The sequence below is a fragment of the Anomalospiza imberbis genome, chromosome 14, assembly GCF_031753505.1.
Source record: "Anomalospiza imberbis isolate Cuckoo-Finch-1a 21T00152 chromosome 14, ASM3175350v1, whole genome shotgun sequence".
Taxonomy (NCBI): Eukaryota; Metazoa; Chordata; class Aves; order Passeriformes; family Viduidae; genus Anomalospiza; species Anomalospiza imberbis.
Genome location: NC_089694.1, coordinates 12,112,343 through 12,127,752, shown reverse-complemented (window position 1 = coordinate 12,127,752; position 15,410 = coordinate 12,112,343). Strand labels below are relative to the sequence as shown.

The 15,410-nt window shown below is 40.9% G+C and overlaps 1 protein-coding gene across 4 annotated transcripts in view; it reads right to left on the bottom strand.

Moving 5' to 3' along the window:
* The window catches only part of PAK3 (p21 (RAC1) activated kinase 3), a 229,422-nt gene that overhangs the window by 122,501 nt on the left and 91,511 nt on the right, over positions 1 to 15,410 (bottom strand). The window lies entirely within an intron of this gene.

Sequence of the window (15,410 nt, the reverse complement as noted above, 5' to 3'; positions counted from 1 at the left end):
TGGGAACCATCTAAATATATATAAAGACACAGTGAGATAAATTAACCCATCTGTTGTAATCTAGTAGTTAAATAATACCAATTTTAAAAAATTAACAGTTTCATGAAGCCACTAAAGCACTATTGATGTTTTCAAGTTTTTAAAATTCTTCTCCAAAGTGCATGGATGTAGGAAATCAACCATCTCCTGTCAGATTCCTGAACTGCATGAAACTGATGCAAACAAATCCGTGGTGTTATTAAAGCAAATTGCCACTAACAATCTAACACAGACTATTGTGAATTGCTCCTCACACCCTAAGACACATTGCTGATTTCCGTGATATGTCAGCACACACATCCATCACTATCCTTCTTCCATCCCAGGGATCTCAAAGCACCTCACAGATGGTGCTTAGATGAAGGCCTAAAACACCATCACTCTCTTTCCACTGTGAGCACAGAGATGTGTTCCTCATCCAACAGGAAGTATTAAAATGACTGGAAAGATGAAAGTGTTCTATCTGCACATATGCCTTGCTTTTCCAACTAGATAGCACTTCCAGCACATCTGCTTGCAATTAGAGAAAGTTGTTCCCTCGAAGACTGCCCTGAGCCATCCACTGACAGCTATACAGGCAAATCAGGGCACAGAAGCAGTGTTTTGCTACATCCCAATGGATGATGCCATTCAGTTCTGTGTCTGAAGAGCCACACAGCAGCTATAGAGCAGCACTCAAAATACTGTGAATTCACATAAGCTTTTGTTGGTTTCAAATGCTCATCTTCTGGTACAGCCAGGTGACAGATACAGGATACAGTCAAAGGTTTTCATACATCAGGGAATCCTACAAAATATACAGGAAGAGAACATAAGCACCCAGTGTATCAGCCACCATCTCACAAGCATATTGTGTGTGCTCTGAGACCTCCAGCAAAGCAGGCTCATCTAGGAAGTGGGAAAACAAATGTGCACTGACCAGAGAGCTGTAGAAGGCCAATGAGGTACCCTTAGAAGTGTTTTCCAATAAATGTGCAGGCAGATTGAGCTTCCTCTCTTCCCTTTCTTCTTCAATACATGCACACACCCAATCTCAGTGTGATTTATGTTGTCATATTTCTCTGGATAAACCTCCATGCCCAGAGTACAATCTGAGAGCAGGAATCTGAGGAACAGGCAGCACTGGAGATTTGATTTGACAGTTCAGCCCTGAAAAATATCCTCAATTAAATTACAAAGATACCCCGCAGACCTCAAGAGGCTACCAAAACACACATCCAACAACACTGGCCATTAAAAAGGCATCAGGTGTGCTACTCACTGTGTTTGGATATTGTCTTCCTGGGAGAGAAGTGAAACTACCCCAACATTCAGTCCCACAGCCCATGAGCCAGCTTTGCCTCAGTGTGAGGGTATGTGTAGAGCATTACACATGGAATACCTGTGGCTATGGGCACCATGAATGTTAGAACAAAAGAGAGAGCTGGCCATACCTAGTCACTTCTTGAGATTGTGTCTGGGTTACCTCTGTAACATCCTCTTCTGTGTTCCTGGTTTTGCCTGAGTTTTTCTTCTAGAACTTGGTAACTGATGTCTCACTGTTATTATCAGCAATGCTGTCAGTGTCTATAAAAAAGTACATATTCCAGCTGATAAATGCTACAATATGAAGAAACAACGTGCTGTTAATAAAATGCAGATGAATTATCAAAGAAAATTAATGGTATTAAACCCCACAAATTTGAGATAAAAATAATTCTGCTGCATTTCAAGAAATTACAAGAGAAAAACGCTGAAGACTGCTTCTTCTCAAAACTTGGCAATTTTATATTATGCTACTGTATTCTTATTGAAAAATGGTGCTTTTATTCACTACCCCTTTTTTTACTTTGGCCAGTGTTGCAACCAAACATCTGCTTGTTAATTTAGCAGAGTAAGTTAATGGTTAGTAACCCAGGAGTTTCCAGAGAAGATCCCCACAGATATTTCCTAAGGAAAATTCTTTCTGAAGCTTTGTAAGGATGCACTTAGGAGGAAGAAACAGAAAGATCCAGACAAAGCATCCATGTGATTGTTTGGATACGTTGGGCTCTTCTCCTGAAGAGCCTCAGTGGAGGATTTGGGACAGGGTTTTAGCTGAAGGCAATCAAAAGCTCAGTGTGCAAGTTTCATTCTGAATATGCCACTGTGACTGAAGGAAGCTGGGAGTGCAGGAAATGAGGCTAAAAGCAATAGTGAGGTAGCAGATAGTTCACTGCTCACAGGATTCGTTCCTTCCTGTCTTTAGAGAGTCACAGAGAAAAAGTAATGATTATTACAGTTAAACATTCTGAGCCTCTTCCTGCTCACATGTTGACCTATCTCTATACCAAAAAAATTCTTAGGAGCCAGTCCAGCTTCACCAAATATATCCCAACAGACGGAATCGTGTATATCTAGGATTTAAGAGACAAATCCCCCAAAAGCCCACTGTCTAAGCAGATACAGCCTAGGCAATCATCAGCAAGCCTCCCAGATCCCTGGCTTACACTGTCTTTGCATGCTGTGCTGGAGTAATGGAGCAGTGTCAGGCCTTGGGACTCGCAGGAGCAGCTACAAAAAAGGCACATTACATTGCTAGACTTTAGCAGCACTCCCACCAAATGCCCTTTCATTCATATTGTTGACAATCAGTTATCACGTACCAAGATGGAGACAAAAAAAAACTGCTGGCAAAAATAGTGTATTCACAGAATGATTTTTAAAAGATCTGAAAGAAACCATGCAAATAACTGTGTAACTAGTCTTGCTATCCTTACAAGGCAATTACAGGTGTTAAACTGAACAGATAAATGTAGAAAATTATCAGTCCTTATTTTTAAGTGATAAAGAGTTTCTTGCAGGCAAACTACACAGCTCTGGACACTGAATCCTCAGACTATCCATAGACCATGGCTACACAGAGAAAAAGGAGCAAGTTTCTCCTGAGCAGTGCCTGAAGCCCAGGAATGCTTTATCCCAAAGGCAGTAAGGAAACCTGGGTGCCAAGAAGAAAAATTTTGTCTGCCTGTGACACACCTGCCCAAAGGCACACCAGCTTTTTTCCCTCCACACTAGGAAGTGAAGGTGTTATTTTCTTACAGCATAAGGGTGTCACACAGTGAGTTCAGGACCACTGGTGTAAAAGTGAGGCACTCACTGGGGTACAAATTATGTTGGGATCAAATTTTGTATTTTTCAGCCTGTTCTGGAAATAAACAACCTCTGAGTAGTGCTGGCCTTCTTTTTCCAGACTCCATTAGTTAATGTACAGTCACTGGAGACAACCCAAGGCTTTGCACACTCTGTGCTGCTATTGATTGCCAGCAACAGACATGCACTACAATGTGCACAGTAAGATGAACAAGTAGATGTGCAGCTATTTCTTAAGCAATACTTCCTCACTACCACTAAGGGACAGTATTCCCTACATTTCTACTAAAAAGAATGCCATATCTGCAAGTTCAATTTTGATTAGCAATGGTTAATGCCTCTGTTTAGTGCTTGAAGTGTTTTACATTCTCTATTAGTTTTGTTTAATAAGTTAGTTCTTCACAATGCTGTGAATTACAGGCCTATTTAATGTATTTTCACTACAACTGATACACTGAAAAATAAAACAAAATGTATTTAGTGAAGGTAATTCCTCCTATGAGCTCCTAGGCCTAAGAGGATGGCTAGTCTAAAATAAATGGTTAACAGTAAAGTGTCAATCAAAAGGCATAAACAGCTTTGCAAAACACATCCACTTTTGCACATTATTTTTTTCCAAATACATAATTTGTGTCAGTGAAAATCTCCTAAACTGTCCTTATCTGTGTTGCCAATGCAAATATTGGAAAATCTGCAACATTGTGCTCTTTGATAGGTACTGCTTCCTATTCCTTTTACACCAGGGACACTACTGCCACTGACTTTACTCAGAGTGAAGATAATATCTACTATATGCAGGGGCAAAACTTCACTAGCAGTCCCATTTCTCCAGGCATATTTTGTGTTCTGGAAAACAGTTTAATCAGCTTGAAAGACTCTTCTAAATTATCTTCTCTCAATCTGTGTTCCTGAAGAATACTCAGAGAGTCCCACTCTCACCAGAAAGTAATTTAAATACAGTAAGGCTGTGGCTTATTTACAAAATGCCAAGTTTTTACAGGACAATATAGCAGAGGTACCTGGTTATCCTTATTTTCACAGCCACACAAATAAGAAATGTTCATGAAGTAGTTGTTACAGTGATAACAAATGACTGTATCAAGCCCAGTGCTGTATGATTTCAAGATTACATTCCAATACCTTTTTTGGTGTCTCAAACATTTGAAGACATTTAAGTTTGTTAACTACAAGATCAAGAGCTGTACACTGAAGCTGATAGCGTAGCTGTACAACCAAACTTCAATCTACATTCTCTCTTTTGTGAGAGAAAGCATAAGGCACATCATATCCTGTGATATGATAAAGAACAATTTTTTAAAAAGAAATCACGAGTCCCATGAACAGAAGGCTTCCCAGTTTATGTATTCTTCTGAATAGTACATCTAACCTTATCTGTGCAGATAATCCAGTGCAATTAGCCTCCACTGGTTCTAGCAGGCGACAGTGGCATAGCCAAGAAATAGATATTTTTAGTACCTACCCTCTAACCCTGCCCTGTAATTAACTGGAGAGCCCCACAGATTTCTGCCTGATTAGCTGTTCAACTAATGAGAGGGTCCAGACTCAGCTACCATGAACCTTGAATTTCCTGCCATTCATGGACAACTCTTTGTGAGCCCCAGAGCAAAGCACAGGTGCAGAGCTGTGCTGCAAAAGGGACACAAAGAGGAACAGGGGCCCCATGCAAAGTGTGCACAACTCCTCCGACTCCAGTCACACATATTGAGTGTTTTGGATGGCTACACACATGGGAGCTAAACCTGGCAGTTCCTGTATGGTCATTACCCAAGATATAAAATGTTTGGCTTTTTGTTAAGATCTACAATATCAATGTCACAAAATGAGTCTGAAATTACAGGAGCAGAAGCTGATCTGATTGTAAAAAAGCTCAGCTATTCAATTGAAGGCCAATGCTTGGTCTTAACCAGAGAAAAGTTGAGGTCAGGAGTCCAAGTTCAGGAGTGGAGAAAATAAGAAGCTGAAGGAAACATTATATCCTCCAATAATCCTTGCAGGAGATATGATTTCAGCATGAAAGGATGCAGTCCAGCTTTCAAGTCTCTAAGCAAAAATCATTCTACTATAACACTGCTGTGAGATAAAAGCAGACATGTGATCTAGTAATACTGGCCTTTCCCTGGTGTTTTTATTGGTGCTGCCCTCCATATTAAAGAAAACAAACACTCTGCTTTTAATTTTAAAGACAAGTCCAACAGGTCTGCTTTAGAGAACTTTTCTGGTTTAATCCATGTCTTGTAATATAGTTAGCCTTGTGTAAGTTTGGAAGATGGCCTGTTAAAATAAAAGTAAGCAGAAGATTGGCTTTTAAAAAAACTTTTACCCGGCTTTTGGGGGTTTTGGTTTGAGTGTTACTTTCTTTAGTTATCAGCTGCTTCTCCTTTCTCTTTTAAAGAGTCATGGTAGAAGAATAAATAAGGTTGTCACTTCATATGTTGTTCTCTGATTTCTTAAGTGAGGAGAAGGAGATTTGAGTCCTCCTGAGATCTGAAATACCCAAAGCAATGCGTAAATTCATGAAAGAGCATGTTTTTTAGTAGAAATATCACTCAGTTGGTAGGACTCTAGGCCAAAACTTGAGACAAGGTCTGTTGTACTTCTGCTCAGAGCTGATGGGTACCTCCACACAAAGCATTTTCTCTCACTGCGTCTCAGTTTTTCTGTTTCTAAAAAGGATAACCTGTAAAGTCCACAACTTTTAAAGTTTCTTCAGATAAGACAGTGCAGTATAAGAGTAGTGCCAGCCATGAAATCACTGCATGAGCTAAGGTGTGGTACCCTTCTTATCAGCAGAGCCTCCCATGAAGCACCTACATTTGGGCAGAGCAATACAGAACTAAGAGCTGCTGGAAGTCCTGCTCCTTTCTCCCTCTTCATGCCTCTGGATTCAGGTGTAAGGATTGTTAAGGATGCAACAACAATAACAATTCTGCTCTGTACTGCATCGCTGTACTGTCAGATGGTAATTTTTGTAGAATCATGGAATGGTTCTGGTTGGAAAGGACCCTAAATATCATCTTGTTCTACCCCTCTGCCATGAGCAGGGACACCTTTTAGTAAACCAGGTTGCGCAGAGCCTCATCCAACCTGGCCTTGAACACTTCCAGGGATGGGGCATCCACAGTTGCTCTGGGTAAACTGTGTTAGGGCCTCATCCCCCTTACAGGGAAGAATTTCCTCCTAATATCTAATCTAAACCTGTGTTAGACTAGAACCTGTTCTGTGTCAGTGTAAAAACATTTCTCCTTGTATTATTAATTTTCTTGTACTTAATTGTCACACATTCCTTAAACCAGTTCTGTCAGGTAGTCAAAAACTGTGGCACAGAAGAACCCAAAAGTGAGTAATTGCTGATGTTAATGAGCTCAAGTAAATTGAACTGTTGCTTTCCTGCCTGCTTCTTCTAGCCATGAATTTGGCCTGCAAAATGTCTCATGACCAATCAGTGGTATAATGGATCTCTGAATGCACAGAATAGGGTGGAACTCTTTGAGGATAGAATCAGGACAGAATTTTCCCCTCACAAAGCCTGAACACACTGACTGATACATCACTTTTGTTATTGATATTATTCTGCCAAGAGTTTAAGTTATTGAATGTTATTGAACAGAAAACCAGGAAGTCTTGTTAACAATTACGGATGACAGTGACAGTAGAAGAAAAGAAAAGGTGTATTTGCTGAAACAGAAGTTAGAAATATCTTAATTTCTCTTTTTGATGCATGCTTGTCAGCTGCTTGTAACAATGGACATCACAATTTACATCAATGATGACTACTTGGATGAGCTAGAGCACAAGAAAGGATGCTGTTGTCCTGATCATTTCGGTGACCAAAGTAGGTCATACATAACTTTGCAACATTAAGGACATCCAGATTCCAGATTTCCACAATGGAGTCCTCATTACTGCCTGGGGACAGATTTTAACACTAGGTATTTGCCATCGCAACAACAATCTGTGGAGAAGGCGATGAATTAAAAGTGAAAACATTGAGGAAACCATCTCTACTTCAGTTAGAGTGCCACAGCTGCTGCCTAAACCATATCCTTCTATATGAGGGGGACAGTGGCCTTGGTAGTTAGCCAGACATCAAAACCTTTCTAGGGCACTCCTCCTCCTGAGAGGCACATGCAGATCAGGACAGGCTGTCTAAACACAGCGAGCCTCCTCTCCCTTGCTGGATTATTTTCTTTCTCCCTAGGGGAGCTCCAGCCAGGGGAAACTCTGTAACAGAGGTGGCTTGGTTTCCTCCCTGTTTTTATAGCAAGAACAAGCTACAAAGGCACCCTTTTGATAATGTCCAGTTCTTCAAAGTCAAGTTCCCTGCAGTACTGAAACATAGGAAACTTCAGTTCTGCTTTCACTGCAGCTTTATCTAGCTACTGTATTTCTAACACACTGAAACACCGGTACCCCAATTTGAAGTGTACAGATGTCAAATAGCAAAAGATACCCTATGACTCCAGACTCTCTGCTCATTCCAAGGAAATGCCTAGATCCTCACTCTCACAGCAAATAATGTATGTTCAACAAGTCAGAGATGCAATGTCAGTGGTGAGTAGAGACCCAGACTGGGCTTTCCACCTCTAGGACAGACAGGGACCCAAAGGAATAAAGGTGTCACCTCCTGGGACTTGGGCTCCAAGCAGCTGAACCCCTGCTCACTGCAGTTCAGATGCATGGCCGGAAGGTATTTACAGGGAAATTGTACTGGCATTAAAACCATCAAAATTGGATTATACTTGGACACATGCTGGCAAAGTATTTGCAATGGATTCAGAATAGCTGGAAATTGGCCACATATGCATAATATTCCTAAAGTTGGATAAAATTTAACAGCAGTAAATTAGGAAATTTTGCCAACTCCAAAGCACTACCTCAAACTTGGGCCAAAACGATGCACAGGCACCCAAATGCTCTAGAGGGATTTTTCCCTTCTGCCAAAAACTGTTGATCAGATAAGAGCTGGGCTATGGACCTCGGGGATAGGGATACTCTTTCTCAAGAAGGCTGGGCTTTGGAAAAGAGCCTTTTGGGCAAAAACTAAGGAAGTTACAATCAAAACCCTAAAATATTTGCAGAGCTCTGTGTAGAGGGCAAAGGATTGTGGCTGCTGAGGCATCTGTAAGTGTCAGGGAACAGCCCTGCAGACCATGAATGCACTCCTTAGTCACCACTCTTGTGTCTCCCTGAAGAATCTACAAAGGAAAATGGAAAACTGAATTGTTACAGTACAGAGAAACTTTCCTTTCATATAGATATTTGGAGCACAATGACAGGTGGGTGGGAGAGGAGAAGACAGAAAGAACGAAAGAGTGTTAAAGGGGTGAGACAAGCTGCTAGTACCCTGTCCTTTGAAACGTCTCAGGCCTAGTGCCTGTTGAGCTAAACTGTGAAATCTGTATTTACATCACAGAGCTGGGAAGATGCTCACATAGAGCAGTGCTCCCCCAAGCATTTGCACAGTGCCCTGCCTGGCCCCTGGCACCTCTCAAAGCAGGGAGACCCTATGCACCCACCCTGGAGAAGCAGCACAGCCTGTGAGAACCCTTCCCTCCACTTCATGATTATTCGGTGTGATTTTTAAAAGATTCTCCCCATCTCTTAGAAGTGAAGGGGGGAGGATCTGTCTGATTGTATCTCTGACCCTGGCAACTCTTCACAAGCAGAGACAGCTGAGTCACTAATATTTAGAAAAATAACATAATTGACTGTATTCAGGCCTGTGGAGGACCCCTGCTGGGTATTCACAGTTAAGCACTAGCAACTCGGTCATTCCTGGCAGCCTTTGTGAAGGGTTGCCAGGGCTGTAGATTCAATTAGATGACCTCCGACAAACTGATTTCCACTGCAAATATCTTTAAAAAATACATTAAATCCCCAGTAAATACAGTGAAATTGGAGGAGACAGCCCTTCCTACCTCATTGAATGTCCCAAATCACCCCAGAGCCCCAGCTAGAGGCTTGCTGGGATGTTCTGCATGCCCAGGCTCTATTATCACTGCTGCCTAATGTGATTTAGCCCGCTCTGTGGATTGCACTCTTTAAATCTGAGACTGTGACAGTGTCGCGGTTGGATGCAGATTAGGATACAAAATGATGTTGAAAAGGTAAAAATATTTTCGTGTATCTTTCTTTTCCTTGTCACTGGGCAGGGGTGACAATTCTATTACCAGTAGCTTTTATCTTTAAACAGCTTTTTTCCCAGTACTAACCATTGAATTATTTTGATGTAAGGAGAACTAAGATGAATCAGATCCAGTGTTTTGTACTACCCAATACAATATGCTGCAGTGGTACATTACACTGAGCTGGAAGATTTCTTTTCTTCTTAGTTATCTATAGTAAAGGTGATTAATGTGCCACTAAGGCATCTAGGAGTGAGATTTTTTTAATTCTGCCTTTTGCATAGACTTTTATGATAAGCCTTACAATAAAACAAATAATGTGGACACTATTTGCTAATACTATCATAATAAAATCAGCTAACACCTAAATTACACTTTGCAGTTGCTTTCTCATAATATCTGCCTCCTCAGACTCCAGGATTTCATTTCAGTCAACATACTCTGCCCTGATAAATTGCTTCTCAGCCCAACTATTTGCTGCTTTTCTATCCTAAATAATTCTGAACAACCATCAAACCCTCATCTTTCTTGCACACATGCATATTTGAAGAAATAGAAGGGAACAGAGCAGTGCTGGATTCTCAATATGTCCCTCCAAGAGAGAAATTTAATGAAACAATATTTTAAAATAATATATCCTATTGTTGGAGTTACAATGAGATATTAATTCAGTAGCAAAAAAATATGTAACAGGATAACAGCTACTATGAAATTATTATCCAGAGAGCCATCAACAAGCATTTCTTCACATGGCATTGTAATTATTCTTTCTACATGATGCAAAATAATAAAGTAAGGGTATTTACAGAGAATAAACTTTTCTTTACATATAATGTAAATTGGTATATGGAACAGAGAACTCATGGAGTGTCATGATTTTTTTTCTCAATGTTCCCTGCTGAGCAGTGCCACAATTAATCAAGCTTTCTAGGTTTTAGTTAATTGCTGGACTCCAATAAATTGGTTTGTACTGGCACTGGTCCAGGTCTGATAATTTCACAGCCTTGCAAACTGCAGCATGTTCACACAAGAACCTTGAAAGCAGGGAGCTGGGATAGAAAAGAATAAAAGAAACTCTTGTTCTGTGACGTTCCATTAATACTTTAAAAGCCAGCCTACTAGCAACAGTGTCTTCACTGTTTTTCTCCTTGTATTTTATACTGATATTTTTAATGATGAAATGAAGTCCCCCCTTCCTCACTTTAAACTTTATTTTGTGGCTGGTTATTCTCAAAGAGCCGTTTCTAATTTCACTATTATCCTCTTGGACATTTCCACTGTTCCCATCCTCTGTTGAGCAGTCCTCTTGACTTTTTGACACAGCTCAGCTTTTTTTTCTGTCTCTCTGCAATTTTGTTCATGTGAAAGGATCACCATCTTCTGGTGAAGGAAAGTTCAAAACTGGCTTTATGAACTAGACAAGAGAAAGTAGTGTCCCCCTCTGGCCTAACTCAGTGCTGGTGCATGCCCTCATGGTCAGTTGGACACGGAGGCAGAGCCCGGCTGGGATTTTCCTAAGCCTGCAGTCAGAATCAAGCAGGCTGGCATCACAGTTTAGTGCAAGTCAACACGTTACGGTCTGTTATGAGTAAGTACACACTAATGTTATCAGAGGGAAAGACATCTCCACAGCCATTAGTTCATTTTACAACTGAGCTCAGTTACACCAAGGACTTTGTGTCCTCAGCTCTCACTGGTAGCAATGGGATTTGCAAGTCCCCAGCCCCTGGCAGGCTCTGGCTCCATGCTGGCACATATTTGACTTTGTTCTCCCTAGAGAGATCGATCATTTGGTAAGTTCAGTTTTACTAATGGGTTTCAAAAGCACTCTCACACCAGCAAATTTCTAAGTAAAAGAATTGCATAATACCCGAGGTGTTCAGTAACGTCGTTATTGTCTTTGGCTTACCAAGGTGAGATTAGTGGCACTAAGCACCGTTTATAAAAGCATATTTGAATTGCAACTGGAGCCTAATTCAGCCTGCCTTGACTCCTGTCATGCAATGGGAGACAGGACTGACTGGGTTTATCTGGTGGATGCCAGCTGCAAAGAAATGCCTCAGCAAGTGGATCTTTATCATGGTATGATTAATCCATAAGATTTGTTCCAGCATTTCTTCTGCATAGCAGAACTAAGAGCAAATAACTGAGGTTCTTTTAAACTGCTGAAAATTTTTACCAAGTGTGATTCTAGTCAACAACTGCAATGGCAAGAAAGGAAGTATGTTGTTTTTATGTGAACTGTGGCACTTTCTGCTGTTTTCAGGAATGTGTGGTAGTGAAAAAACAGCAAAGGTGAAGCTGATCCCAAAACTCAGAAATCATCACTTACATAGATTCTCTGATGTTGCTTTTCAATTGCTGAAAATAGTCACTGAGATGCTATTACATTTTATATGGATTTGCACTTTGCTGGAAGCACTAATTGTGTGCTTCCAGCACATTATGTATCCATAATACAGGAATTATAGATGAAAGTTTGGACTGAAGATTTGGACTTGCTATTCATGCATCTAATCAATATACCAAAGAAATCTATATTCCTACAAACTGTCTTGAAGTTTTTAATATGACAGGTATGAAAGAGAATTATAGCATCATAATTACAGCTGCACACACATTGTGGAGGTAATAGGTATCTTATAAATATCTGGGATAGATTAGATTAGATTAAATTAGATTAGATTAGAAACATCTGCAGATGAACACCTTGAGGAAATGATGAGCACATGCAAAATTCAGGAGGGCCTCACCTCTGAGTGCATATATTTATTCTACACATTGGGATTCTCAACACCCCACATAGCAAAATGTCATTTACTCTAGGATGGAATGAAATATTGTGTGGTTGTCTTCTCCTGCATTTTCATTGCTGCTGGCAGGTTTTGTGGGTCTCTTCTCACTTGTTTATTTAGAAGTTAAATTTAAAGAGATATATTTTATTTGCATTTTTTGACAGAACAATGAAAGACTTTCAGCTACTCTTCAGTCCCATCTGAATATATCCACAGCAAGGTAATGAGGAATTGGGCTGCAATTTGACATTTTATGTAATGCTGTTGTTGTTTAGCAAACTGAATTGAAATCTCAGGCTCGCTACGTCCATCTGTCTCACTGGCAAATAAATGAATTAATTTCTAGTACTAGAGGACTGACAACACACTGTGAATTAAGTCCATGCTACAGAAAAAACAGGAGGGTGGAGAATGCTCATGACCACCCTATGCCATAATCACAAAATCCTATGCCATAATCACAAAATCATGCACATCTGAAGCTCTTTTTGTTGAACAGTATATGTGAAGCCTGCTTGGTGAACATCCAGATTGTATTCCCAGTATGATAACTGGGGGGCTGATCCAAACCACAAAAAGTAATTTAGAGATTTTTATAAAACCCTGGGAATAATTTTTAGCATCTTAAGATACTTTTTCCAAAGGGCTTCACTGAATTTATGGGAATGCAAAAATTAAAGGATGCTCATCATTACGCTAAGAATTTCCTTTCATGCATTTTTAGAGTGAAAATTTGACCATAGATAAACAGAAGAAAAAGAAATAACCAGGGGTATTGTGTCGTGTGTCTAATATCTCTCAGAGCTCAGTGTCTGTTCCAATTAAGAAAACTCCACATGGTGTGTAAACATGTTAGCATTGGCATGAATCTTTTTTTTTCCCCTCACAAGGACTGAGAAATAATAGCAGGATACCTTCATGCTGCTCAGTCACTGTGAGGCACAGCAGAGGGATGTGGACTTCTACTGGCAGTGTCACATTATTTATCTGCTTAATTTCTATTATCTTTAATGATAATTGCATGGATAAATCTCTGTGCTTTTAAAAACAGAGGGCATCCTTCAATCTTTAATGCTCGCTATCAGGAGCAATTCCTTCCTGTCTGGACAGCAGAATGCAGAGCATATTCAAGCAGTCAGTTCTGCTTGGCAGCATGAAAGGTAACTGTGGATCTGATGCTTCTCCAGAGCTCTCTGTGTCACCCGTGTGCAGCACCCCGTGTGCAGCACCCGTGTGCAAGCTGCGGTACCAGCCCACTGCTGAGCAAGAGCACAGAGCCAGGGGTTTGCTAAGTTGTCAGTGCTGTGGTCTAAGGGGGTAAGACAGACCCCTACCGTGGGGCTGTGTTAGATGTGAGACAAGGCAAAGCATAACAGGCTGCGGTGACACACAAAGAGTAGTGGCGTGTCCTTGTCCTTCTTGGTGAGACTTGGCCAGAGCTGGGAGAAAAGGAAGAGCTCAGGCATAGGTGTAGCACTCTCAGGATCCAGGGGCACTGGCAACCTCGCCAGCTCAGAAGGGTCACTCACCAAGACACCAGCTGTGAACATTCTGCTCATGCACAATGTCCAGCATGTGCCACATCATCCTGTGGCCTAACAACCACAACCCTTGCTGCAGCACTGTGCCATGGGAAGATGAAGGACAAGAAACAGGTGCAGCCATTGCATGTGACCAAGAGAGATGCCAGACTGCATCTTCAGTCAGAAGCCTCAGGGACGTCCCAGCAACTGATGAACAGCCTGAGCAGCAGGAACAGGACTGGGAGTCAGACTAGAGCAGCCTGCCCTTGGAAGTCTGGTCTTCCACCATGTTGTCAGTCCAGTGAGTCCCAAAACCTCACTTGAGAGAAAGGCTCTTTCAGCCAATTCTGTACAACCTAAATCTGCCAGAGTGGAAAAAGAACACCAGTTAAAATGTCTCTATGTTCAACAAAGGTCTTGCACCTGAATTAGTATCTCCAGAGATCATCAGACAGCATCTTCTGAAACAGTCTTACAGCATGCAGTGGAAAGTGCTGGCATCTATAGCAACTTTCCCAAAGCACTCTTCAGGCCAAATAAGGAATTTATTTTCAAAGAATCCCTCTGCAAAAGAATTCAGGTCACACAGTCTATAGAAAATATTTCACTTCTCATTACTACTACACTGAGTAGGCATAAAGAGTACTGCAACAATTAATGTTGTCTTTACACACACTGGACTTTGTATCAGCACAGAGAAGAAAATACATGGAGAAAAAAAGCACATGGAGAACACTGACACAGTTGGGATTCTTCTGGAGGATGTCTCTGCAGTAAAACTGAGCTCTGCCCAGGCCCAAAACTGCATTTACTAAAGTCATATAGCTGCTATCAACCCGAACTATTAAACCTACAAAGTTTAATACCTACAAAGACCTGTGGATTCCTACTCACCAAGATTTGCAATAGGATCAGTTCAGTCACACATCTGAGTGTCTGTGTGACTCAGAGGCAATTTATCTCACAGGCTGAGCCTGTACGGTCTAACCCAGCACAACACCTAAAGGAAAAACATTACTACAGCCCCACAGTTTAGAAGCACATGCATGTACTTAACTCTGCTCCATGAGCATGGATATCCCTGTGTGGGACTAGAGCTTGCACAGAGCGGGTTCTCTGCTTTCATGTGCAATTACAATCATACTTCTGATTCAGAGTTATCATTTCTTTCTCTGTTTGCCCATCCCTGTTTCATACAGTGTTTGAAAGCACTGTTTTCAAAGAAGCAGTGTTTTCAAAATACTTAGCTCCAGAACTTTCTCTTTTCATTTTTTGATATTAGAAGTTATATAGTTACATTTGACTGATAAACAGCCTTGGTTGCTCATAAAGTCACACTACAAAAGCCTTAGTAAGGTCATCTATCCTTTCCTCGTGCTAGTATAAGGTTTCATCATATACTGCACCTTCAGTGTTTTGTCCAGCTAAGGTACAATGGAAGAAATGAAAGTTCTGCTCAATTTTCAGCCTTCTGAAAATATCTACTAAGCCTGAGAGGTGTACGACCTCCCAGCAGTGCTTCCCAAACACCCTGGTCCCAAACTAGGGGAAATAGGTTGTAATTTGTTTCTCCACATGATGTCTTTTCATACCTCACCCTTTTTCTCAGATCATTTGTCAAGAGTTCACTGATCTCTTCTTATTAGTTACAGGGGCTACAAGAAGACAGAAAAAGAATGTTTGACCAAGCATATAATGAGTCATGGGTTTAATTTAGTTCCACCAGAATCTCAATGTGACCTTGAAACCTTCTAACACAATAAATCAGACCAGAGGGTATCAGCAGAAGGTGTCTG